Raw genomic sequence first — 12,006 nt, 5'->3', positions numbered from 1 at the left:
AAAGTAACCATCAGCAGAGATGTCATCTTTGAAGAAGATGAAAGATGGGATTGGGCAAAAACAAAAGAGGAGACTACTGATGTACTTGATTGGGGAGAAGAATATGAAGAAGCCCACAATCAAGGAGATGAAAGTGAAGAAGAAGCAGATTTAGATGAAGAAAATACAGCAGATGTGTATGAAGACATCACCTCTAATGGCGCACAAATTCAGCAAGTTCCAGCTCTAACTCACTAAATTCCAGCCCCAATAATACCTCTAATTCATCTTTCTCAATCAGAGAACGAAGAGCTCCTGCCTACTTAGAAGATTACACAAGTGGAGAAGGATTCTCTGAAGATGAGGTACAAAACTTTGCTCTATGTATATCTGCTGATCCAATTTTCTATGAACAAGAAGCAAAATTGAAGAAATGGAGGGATGCAATGGATCTTGAAATCGAAGCAATAAAGAAAAATAAAACTTGGGAACTTGTAAAGGCTCCTTTGGAAGTGAAGGTGATAGGTGTCAAGTGGGTGTATCGAACCAAGCTCAACGAAAATGGAGAGATTGACAAATGTAAAGCACGCCTCGTGGCAAAAGGGTATGCTCAAGAAAAGGGAATTGACTACAATGAGGTCTTTGCACCAGTAGCACGATAGGATACTATTCGCATGGTAATTGCAGTAGCAGCGAAAAATGGTTGGAAGTTGTTTCAACTAGACGTTAAAAGCGCATTTCTGCACGGAGAACTCAAAGAAGATGTCTACGTCACTCAGCCACAAGGCTATGAAGTTAAGGGAGAGGAGAACAAAGTATACAAACTAAACAAAGCTCTTTATGGCTTAAAGCAAGCTCCAAGGGCGTGGTTTAGTAGAATTGAAGGATACTTCGTCAAAGAAGGGTTCGAAAGAAGCTGCTGTGATCCCACCTTATAAAACAGGAGAACAACAAGATTCTAATTATAAGTCTGTATGTTGATGATCTTGTTTTTACAGGCAATGATTTGATTATGATACAAAATTTCAAAAACTCTATGAAGAATGAGTTCGAGATGACTGATCTAGGATAAATCAAGTATTTCTTGGGAGTGGAAGTTCATTAAGGAGTAAATGGCATTTTCATCAGCTAGAAGAAATATGCCAGTGAAATGCTTGAAAAATTCGGGATGAAAGGGTCCAATGGAGTCAGAAATCCAATTGTTCCAGGAAACAAACTAACAAAGGAGGAGGAAGGCACTCAAGTAAATGGAACCTAATTCAAGCAGATCGTTGGAAGCTTGCTATATATGACTGTCACAAGACCAGATTTGATGTACAGTGTATGTCTTATAAGAAGATTTATGTCAAAACCCATGGAAATACATATGTTACCAGCTAAGAGAATCTTGAGATACATTCAAAGTACTGCTGATTTTGGCATTGTTTACAAACGAGGCTGCACAACTGAGTTAATGGCATATAGAGACAGTGATTATGCTGGTGATATAGATGATCGAAAGAGTACATCAGGGTATGTTTTCGTATTAAGTGGAGGAGCTATAGCTTGGGCATCAAAGAAGCAACCTGTAGTGAGTCTGTCAACTACAGAGGCAGAATATATCGCTGCTGCCTCATGTGCGTGTCAATGTGTCTAGATGTAGAGAATTCTGAAACAAATTGAAGGTACAAAAATTGACTATGTGAAGGTTCTCTGTGACAATTCTTCTACTATTAAACTTGCAAAGAATCCGATACTTCAATGGAGAAGCAAACATATTGATGTAAGATTTCATTTCTTAAGAGATCTTGTAAATGATGGGTCAATTAAAATGGAATATTGTGGCACGAATGAGCAAGTTGCAGATATCATAACAAAACCTTTAAAGCTTGATCAATTTGAGAAGCTTAGAGAAGCACTTGGTGTTCGAAGCAGCTTGGGTATAAACTAACTTGCTGTAAGCAAGTTTAGTTTAGGGGAGAGTTTTGTTAAGTCACGTGTCTTCTTGTTAGGTTTCTTTGAAGTAGTCTTTGCTGTTAACAATAAGTTCCTAGAAAATAGGAATAAGTTAGAGTTTGATTCTATCTGTTTTGGTCTTTCCTGTAATCATGTTTCCTGTATATGTGGGATACGTTAGTTTCTCTTTTTGGATTTCTGTTCATTGTAAAGCTATTTAAAGCTTCCTCAGTTTACATTCTAAATAACAAATACTCTTTGCATTGTGTTGCAATTTGTCTATTGTGTTCAATATTTATCACTTTTCTCGCCTGGGAACAACGAAGCATGGATCGATGGTAAATACATTGATATCTCAAGATGGAAAATGATGATGGGATGCCATTGCAATTAGGGTTACATAATGTAACTCTATCACAGTACCTTCCAGTGATAATCATGATGATTGACTACAAGACCATTTGTCAAGCTATGATGCATGTCTAAAACCACAGAATTCTAATGAGATGAAGCCAAATTTTCCGAGAAGAAGCACTAATCTCTCTCAGGTTACGCATTACAAATGAGCCAAATCGATTAAAAAAAATGACCAAAAACTGAAAAATAAAAAAAAAAACTGTTCATTTTCTTATCATTATTTTTCATAACACCTTTCATGGTGATTTCACAAAATTTTCCAGAGTATTTCCAGCATATTGCATTCATATTCAAAAAAAAAACATTATATCGCATTGATGTTTTCATCATCATTTTCCTCAAGAGTTTTCAAAAAGTAGTATCATATCACATCCATAGTTTCAACATCATTTTTCCCATAAGTTTTTCCAAAATCATCATATCATCTCAATATTTTCACGAGCATAAAAAAAAATCATTAGATCATATCACAAAAAAAACAAATCATTTCACGTCTAACTTTTACACTAAAAATTTCAAAAAAAAATCACATTGATATTTTCATAAATAAACAAATTTCAAACAGAAAATCATAAAAAATCATTATTGCACTCAATTGCATTTTTCCTCAAATATTCCTCAAAACATTTTTCTCACTGCAAGCATATCATGCCTTGACGTCTCCATCTTCATGTTCATTGCATGTCATTTTGAATCCATCAACTTTCATGCTTCCCTCTTCAAAATGATCATTCCCTTCCAGTATCCATTAACTTTTTCACAAAAAATAGACTTCCAAAGTCAGAGCTGTTCAGAAAATTGTTCCTCTTGTGGAGTGAACTCATTCATTCAACGGAATCATTTCAGATATTCAAATTTGCATCGCATGAGCAGTCAATCATGCATAAAAGAAAAAAAACATAAAAATCCTAAAAGAGAAAACTCGTGTTTCTAAAAAAAAAACACAAAAAAAGCCTATTACACATGCATTCATCCATTTTGTCATGCATAAATGTTGAGTTTTTGCAGGAACACAAGAAGCATTGACAAGTAATCACAAGTATAACCCATCTTCAAAAGGATACGGGGAGCCGTCGTCACTCAGAAAAAGAAGAAGAAGAAGAAGAAGAACTGGAGGATGCCCAGTCTCAGAGCATTCAAAATTGGAGAAGACCCAGTCTCAACGCCTTTCAAAACAAAGAATGAACATTCTCAAGCCATTCCACTCAACCTAACAATAACAGAGAGTTCATCCATCATTCGACTCCTCCTACATTGCATGAACTTTAGAAGCATTGCCACAGAAGCCAAAACTGAAAATCCAAAGAATCCCCAACAGAATCAACCCAGATTGCAAAATCAGCAAAAGATTAACACTACCTACATCAAATGCACATCTTGCGGGGAGCCGATAAAAAAAACTCATACCAGTTGCGGGGAGCCGCTCTAAACACTCAAAACACATTTGCAACGAGGTGTGGCTGTCCTGGCAGGAAGTCACCGCATCTAAGTAGCAAGGTGCAGTCGAAGCGCCTAAGCAGCAGGGTGCATCGACGAAAACATCTCGCAGCAACATCTGGCTATCTTAGCAGTCCGAACATCAAAACAAGACAACCACCGCATCTAAGTAGCAGGGTGCAGTCAAAGCGTCTAAGCAGCAGGACGCAGTGATGAAAACATGTTTACAACAAGACGTGGCTGTCCTAGCAGACAGTCACCACATCTAAGCATTAGGGTGCAGTCGAATCGTCTACGCAGCAGGGCGCATTGATGAAAACATCTTGAAGTAGCATGTGGTTGTCTTAGCAGTTCGGTCAGCAAAACAAGACAGTCACCGCATCTAAGTAGCAGGGTGCAGTCAAAGTGTCTAAGTAGCAGGATGCAGCGACGAAAACATGTTTGCAACAAGACGTGACTATCCGGGAAGGAAGTCGCCGCATCTAAGTAGCAGGGTGCAGTCAAAATGTCTAAGCAGCAGGGCGCATCGACGAGAACGTCTCGAAGCAACATCCATCCAAACTCGGAGAATGATCGGTTAAAGTCATTCCAAAACACTTCAAGCATTTCAGATAAACACAATCATACAAAAAAAATCAAACAGGAGCGGGGAGACTGCAAACACTCATCTCTATCCTTCTTTACTTTTGTTATATAATAAACCCACCAAAATGGGTATCTCGGTCTACTTTGTATACTCCATTTTCAATGGAGATATACAAAGGGGGGAAGCTGTAGATACCCAATTTTGTCCGGGACCTTTTTTAAGTTTTTAATAATTTTTTACTCAAAATTGGAACAATTCGTGAATTATTAAAAATATACGGTATTATCTCGAAAATAATTTATTAAGGGAAAACTGTGTTATTAAAGCTAATTTGTCATATTTCGGTATAAATTGGTAAAAATACCAAATTATATTCAAAACGTGACTTAATAGAATTAATATATAATTTTAACCTGAATTTTATTTGAGATATGTTCCTCGTATTTTGAATAAAATTGAATTTGTTTGAATTTGAGTTATAATTTATTAATCAAAGTTCAAATGTCAACCAGTGAGATTAATATCTTAATGTTTATTTCTTTATCGTAAATTATATTTAAAAGAGCCTATAATCTAAATTGTAAATTATGATGTAATATCATATATTAAAGTTAATATCAACTTTGGTTATGACTTACATTATAATTAAACGTTTAGAATATAGTTGATTTTTAAATAATAAATTATGACAAATGAATTCAAAAATTGAAAAGTTAATAAATTAACGACAAATGAACGCTTAATAATGAATTTTTGTTAATAAATAAATGTTACAATATTATTATAAATATATTTCTAATTATGTCTATTTTTCAGTAATTTTGGTGGATCCGAAAGTGATGCGGACATCCTAACTGGGATCGCTGATCACACACGCTCTGGCGGATCCTCAGACATCAGACCCACGGAGGTTGTACCTAGGAGGGCGGATCCCCAAGACATACGAGCAGGGTGGATCTAGGAGTACACAAGGAGGCGAATCAACATCTACCCCTAGGCGGATCTCGGTATACTTCCTCCCGAAGTAATTCACCAACAACCCTGACAATCCGTACCTGTACCATTGTACTGATTGTCGGGGCGTATCACATATTTTACCCTTTACGGATAGCCTTATTGAAACCCTAGTAAGGGGTAGTCCTTGTCTTTTATTATCATTAGGAGGATGTATTTAAACCCTCATTTTGTAAGGATGAACTAACTTTTTATCAATAAAAAATCATTCTCTTTGAGAACCTAAGGTAAATACCTTGTTTATTGGGATTCACTCCTTTTAGTTTAGCTAGAGAAGAACCTCTTTGTTGGTTTATGATTAAAACCTTCATTTATCGCTTTCAATCTGTATCAGTTGGTATCAGAGCCGATCGTTTCCTGACCCAAAACTTCTTTTGGCAATGGTTCAACCCCGACAACAGGAAGATTCCATGGAAACCAGTGACCGGAGGTATGAGGAGCTGAGGGAGCACCTCGCGGAGCAGATCCAAGCCAGCCATGAGCGACAGAGGCAAACCGACCAACGGTTCCTGGAGCTAGCCACCTCCCTAGAAAACTTCAAACTAGAGGTTCTGGCTCTAATCCGACCAACCGCGGGAGGATCAACCAGAGAAAGAAAGGAGTCCCTGAACAACAGCTTCCACAAATGGGTCCTGGGGATCCTGAGGTAAGAAGACCCAACTTTGTCCTTGTGCATAACGCTGATAGTGATAGTGATGACTTTGAGGGTATCGGGAATGATGATACCGTTAGGTCTATGAGGGATGTTGGGCCTGTTGACAACCGACGTGTGGAGGTTGCTAGAGTATACCCAGGTCTAGGAAACTTTGATAAAGATGACGCCTTTAAGCTAAAAATAGACTTACCTTCTTTTGGAGGCGAACTGGATATAGAGGGATTCTTAGACTGGTTATCGGAAGTGGAACGTTTCTTTGAGTATGCTGGGATTCCTGATGAGAGGAAAGTAAGGCTGGTGGCGTATCGCTTGAAGGGTGGCGCATCAGTTTGGTGGGATCAGATGAGGGAAGAGAGAAGAAGAGGGGGCAGAGATCCGATTCGATCTTGGCTACGGATGAAGGCGATGTTGAGGGAGCGGTTCTTACCGCCGGATTATGAGCAGTATATTTACAGCTCCTACAGGGGATGCTCTCAAGGGACCCGAAATGTCCATGAGTATACCTCCGAGTTCTTGAGGCTTTCGGCAAGGGCCAACTTGTCAGAAACTGAAAGCCAAAAGACCTCTAGGTATCTAGAAGGGTTGAGATACAACATCCAGGATCGTATTGGCACACAGATGGTGGTTCGGGTACAAGATGCCAGGAATTTAGCCCTCAAGGCTGAGTCTCAACTAACCGGGAGATCCAGGAGATCCGCCAATACTGAGTATACGCCTGGAGGAAGAGATAACGTGAAGTCTTATGACAAAGGCAAGCAGGTGGCGAGTGCCAGTGGGGCCAAGGTCAACAGTGTGGGAAGGGGATCTGTCGGAGATACTAGGCCGTACAAGGAAGCACCTATACCACCTAAGAGCAACAATCCGTATGCAAGGCCAGCGCCTTTTAAATGTTTTCGGTGCAATGAACCAGGCCATTGATCCAACGAATGTCCTAGGAGGAAGAGCGCCAACATGGTGGAGAGGTATGAAGATGACTATGACGAAGGGGATGAAGTATTTTGTGAACCCTTGGGAGAAGATGATGATGAGGCGGATGAAGAGAGATACGCCATTCATGTGGTACGACGTTTGTTAGTCTCCAGCCGGATAGAGGGAGATCAGAGGCACCGACTATTCAGGACCCGCTGTCTTGTGAAAGGTGGGCGATGCAATGTGATAATAGATAGTGGGAGCCAAGAGAACATTGTGAGCAGTAGCGTCGTTCGGAAATTCGGGTTGTTGGCGGAGGCGCATCCCGACCCCTATAGGGTGGGATAGATAAAAAAACGTGGGTGAACTTAGGGTGACCCAGAGATGCAGGGTACCTATTGTGATTGGTGATTATAGTGATGAAGTCCGTTGTGATGTGATCGATATGGATGCCTGTCACCTATTGTTGGGCCGACCCTGGCAGTTTGATAATGATGCCATCCACGCAGGAAGAGAGAACACTTACAGATTTGTGAAGAATGGGGTGAAGTTCGTACTTACGCCAATGATGAGAGAGCCAAAGGCCGACGAGAAGTCTACTTTGGTAGTCTGTCCTACACACAAATCATTTGTCAGCGAGTGTGAAGAGAGCCAAATGGTGTATGTGGTAATGGTTAAGGCGAATCACGAACCTTTCCAAAGGGGCGAAAGGGAGATGCCAACTGAGGTGACCCGCCTACTTGGCGAATATCAAGATCTGTTCCCTGAAGAACTACCGAGTGGGTTACCACCTTTGAGGGACATCCAACATCATATCGATCTTGTGCCCGGGGCTAGTTTGCCAAGCCTTCCCCATTATCGAATGAGTCTAAAGGAAAATGACATCATGAGGCAGAAAGTGGAAGAGCTCATTGAAATGTGATACGTTAGAGAAAGTATGAGTCCATATGCCATCCCAGCCCTACTTACGCCCAAGAAGGATGGATCTTGGCGGATGTGTGTGGACAGCAGGGCTATTAACAATATCACTATCAAGTATAAGTTCCCTATTCCAAGGCTGGATGATATGCTAGACCAACTTGGCGGATCCCAACACTACTAGAAAACAGTCAAACAGTGACGGAAATTTCCGTCACAAATCCTACATTTCCGTTCCAAAATGTCATTTGTGACGAAACTTATGAAGGATTGAAACCGTGGTTATATCAATCGTCGCAAATTCTGCTTACGTTTGTTGTGACGGAATATTGGGACGGAAAGGTGACGGAAATCCGTCACAAGGGGAGATGAAATTTGTGACGGAAATAAACGTCAAGACTTCTGAACGTTTTTACAGACGTGTTTACGTCACGCTCTATGACGCATTACAAAGACGGAACAAAACGTCTCAATCTTTATTCCGTTACAAAGTATGATTCCACACGATATTTTCCGTCACAAATATCAAATTCCACCAGGTATGAATATCATCACAAATTCAATTTGCTGACGAAATTCTATCTCAATATAATGTTTTTTAATATTAAACAATGCATTTAAATTGATATTTATTATATATATATATATATATATATACATTAAATATGAATATAGTATAAACTAAAATATGTTGATATAAATCCAAAAATATAAGATCATAGTTACAAAACTATGCTAATTAGTTGCATATGTAATTCTAGTAATCTAATAAAATGTTTTTAGATCCTAGCCTTCAAAACATGGAACCTCCCTGTCAATCTAATATATTCAAGTGTCTTTTCAAGGCCATACTTTTGCACGACTCGCTGGCCCATTCTGAATCCATCTCCATATACTGGAGAAGTGTCAGATTCAGTTTGATGCTTCAAAATGTCTCCAAGCTTTCTCTCAAATGGAGATCTTGTGCCCCCCTTTTGAAGATCTGGAAGTAGAGGAAAATGCAAGATTGGGATTGAAGATCTGGAAGCAGAGGAAAATGCAAGATTGGGATTGAGCTGAGTCTCTAACCACATGTGTGCAAGCACCTGACAGATACCCTCTTCATCATCTTGACTGACTCAGATGTTGGAAACCTTAAACAATTCAAAGAACAAAATGAAGCTCAGGATCACCAAAATACTATACAGTCAACAATTGGGGTATCCTTTTGTCAGAAGAAATTGCTATCATATATTACCACAATTTATGTGAATGCTAAAAAGAACATGAACTAAAATAAATCAAAATATAGGTACCTCTAAGTCGCATCCATGCATGCATCATCTCATGAGCCAGAATTGATCCAGTAAGCAACCTGCATGAGAAGAGATATCAAGAAACACCCAACTAATAGTTACATATCCAAAATTAATAGGGCTCGTGCAAGATATGAGGAGTAATATTAAAATTTGCACATGTCCAATATAGACCCCATTTTTTCTTGACACAGTGCAACTCATATTTAGTTGAATAGAGCTAAAGCCTTTTCATACTAGCAGCTATATGCAAATACCTTACAGAATCACTTGTTAGCTGCAATAGATGCAATGCAATTAAAATAAATCAAAGGAAAAGGTATCTGTGTGATATTTTTATACTCTGTTGCACCTAATTAATAATTCAAGGGACACTGCAATAACATGTCCCTTAAGTTATTAAGTAAATCTCATAGTAGAAAGTTCGGAACTCCCAAAGATCTATATGTTTCCTTAATAATAGCTCTGCATTTTCTGACTCAAATCTACTGTCATATAGTATTTACATTGATTTTGACGTTTACATGGGTTTATTAGATGGACTTCTTTCCTTTTTTTACCAAGACAGTATATTCTTGTTTCATTGCTACTCCACATGCTCGTTTCCTGTCATAGTTCTTGTTATAACCAGTGCCTTTATTTACTTGCAACTCATATTTCATAGAACAATAAATTTATATTGTTTACTATACCTTCGGTAGAAGTTGAATAGCAAAAATATCTAAACAAAAGATATACCTTGGGAGGCTAAACAATATGAGGATTGTTGTCAGTTCAAAACCGCATGTCAATTTGTAAGGCTCTGTGACCAGTCCTGAGGCTTGGCTTCCTGCCCCAAACCTTGGCCGTCTTAATATCTGATCATTCAAATGTCTCAATGTCATACTTCTGCCAGTACCTCTTGGTGCGACATATATTGTAATATTTCTCCTTGTCCTCATAAAGCGCCTTATTTAGAACAAGAAGATCGTTGCCTGACAAACAAGAGAGAGAAAGGGATCAGTTGTAAAGAAGCTATGCCTTATCCAATAAAAGAATTTGCAAAATGAGAATTAATTATAACAAGCAAGAGACCTTCAGCATTCTAAATCGTTCCCCTAAATGTGCAAATCCATCAAGAATTTCAGCATTCTAAATCTGTAGTTTAGTTTTGACTAATTTTTTTGTTACTGCCAATTCTTGATTCAGAAACAGGAAGTGTTGAAGTATTACAGGAATGTTAAATTTCATATTTTAACATATAAAGAGATTCAGAAACCAGAAGCATGCACTAATGACACACCAAACACATATGAACCATAGATTAATATATATTTTTAAATCTAATAAGCCATTGTATTAAGAAAGTGTCATGGGGTCTTTTCCTAATAATAAAAAATAGTAATATATGGATTATGATATTTATCCCACCATCTGGGCAATGAAAAGTTGACAGAGCCATATAAATTAAAATTGAAAAGATAAAATTGAAAAGATGCAAATCTAATCCATTGAGAATTGTCATAATATGAATATGAATATGGTAGCTCAGAGATACATATATTTGTTCAAACTATATACTTGATCATACATCCTTTTGTTTTGTCCTTCTCTTACCTTTTTCTCTTTTATTTCTACATTGAGGTGGCCATTGTCTACTGATAGAAATTTTTAATATTATATTTTGCTCAAGCTCACCTATGTCTAACCAGATATCAATACACAAATGCCTAACAATTGGACCAACTGTGCATTTCAGAAGAAAACAACGTTTCTACCTCTAAAAAAAGCAGACCAGGCTGAATATAACATTCAAGAAAGTTGTAGATAACTAACTATTACGCTCAACAAGAGAATAAGCACATCAAATAGATTGAGCATAAAAGGTGCAACACATATCGAGAGATGTAAACCTATGGCCAATTGCAGCATAAAGTCTAAACAAATGGTAACAAAAACAGGGCATCTTAAAAACCATATTATTAGTCTCTGTTCAACCAGTCCGTGTCAAGTCAGGCAGGCTTGAGAGGATCGACCAACCTGAGAGAGGGATTTCAGACTTAGTGATTTCAGACAAAAAGACTTCAACAGGATAAGAAACTTGAGAGGATCGACCAACCTGAGAGAGGGATCCAGAATCTGAGGAAGCGACCCTTTGCTCAATTTGGCTCACACCTTGATGTTGTCGTGCCATAAGGCCCATTCTCCAAATCCGAAGGGGACGGGGCCTTATTGTAGGTCGGAGTAGCAGGAGTATCCGATAACATGTTTCCATGTGAGAGATCTTCTTTAACGGGATAGAACAATGGGAATCCTCGCGGAACACTTGCTATGTCCACAGTATCAACAAACCTCCAGACCATTGAATATACTCACCGAAGCTAGCTATTTATGTTTTGTTCTAACTCAAACATACTCCAATACAATTTCGTAATTTATAAACTTCTGAACTCATATACATTCCAATTCTATAATGGTATAATTTCAGAAAAATATTAATAGTGGTCTCAAAACGTTCCTCATGAAATAAGGAATTTAATGGTGCGATTTTCGTATCAAGAGATGACCGGAATAAAGAGTTACGGAGAAAATAGAATGGAAGAAATAATGAAATAGGAGAATGCAGGTTTTGTTTTCAAAATCGTTTTCCCTTTTCTCTGTAACTAATCACAATAATAAATAATAATAATAATAATAATACAACAAAATAAATAAATAATGTTATCAGATAACAAACATCTTAATAATAATAATAATCTTTTATAACTAACTACGTATTAGTATTAATAATAACAATGAAGAAGTTCACTTAAATGTTAACATTAATAAAATAATAATGATCATCACATATATTTATAATCCTAATAATAATAATAATAATA

At 37.8% G+C, this 12,006-nt stretch overlaps 1 long non-coding RNA gene across 1 annotated transcript; it reads right to left on the bottom strand.

Annotated features, from left to right (window-relative positions):
* Positions 1-8,864: 8,864 nt before the first annotated feature.
* LOC136222380 (uncharacterized) lies at positions 8,865-9,983 on the bottom strand. The gene is made up of 3 exons (XR_010685611.1): positions 9,884-9,983; positions 9,146-9,204; positions 8,865-8,983 (listed from the first exon to the last, which is right to left on the bottom strand). It is a non-coding gene; the product is annotated as an uncharacterized lncRNA (long non-coding RNA).
* Positions 9,984-12,006: the final 2,023 nt, after the last annotated feature.

The sequence above is a fragment of the Euphorbia lathyris genome, chromosome 3, assembly GCF_963576675.1.
Source record: "Euphorbia lathyris chromosome 3, ddEupLath1.1, whole genome shotgun sequence".
Classification (NCBI taxonomy): domain Eukaryota; kingdom Viridiplantae; phylum Streptophyta; class Magnoliopsida; order Malpighiales; family Euphorbiaceae; genus Euphorbia; species Euphorbia lathyris.
The sequence above is the reverse complement of the archived record's forward strand: the minus strand, read 5'-3'. Positions and strand labels throughout refer to the sequence as shown.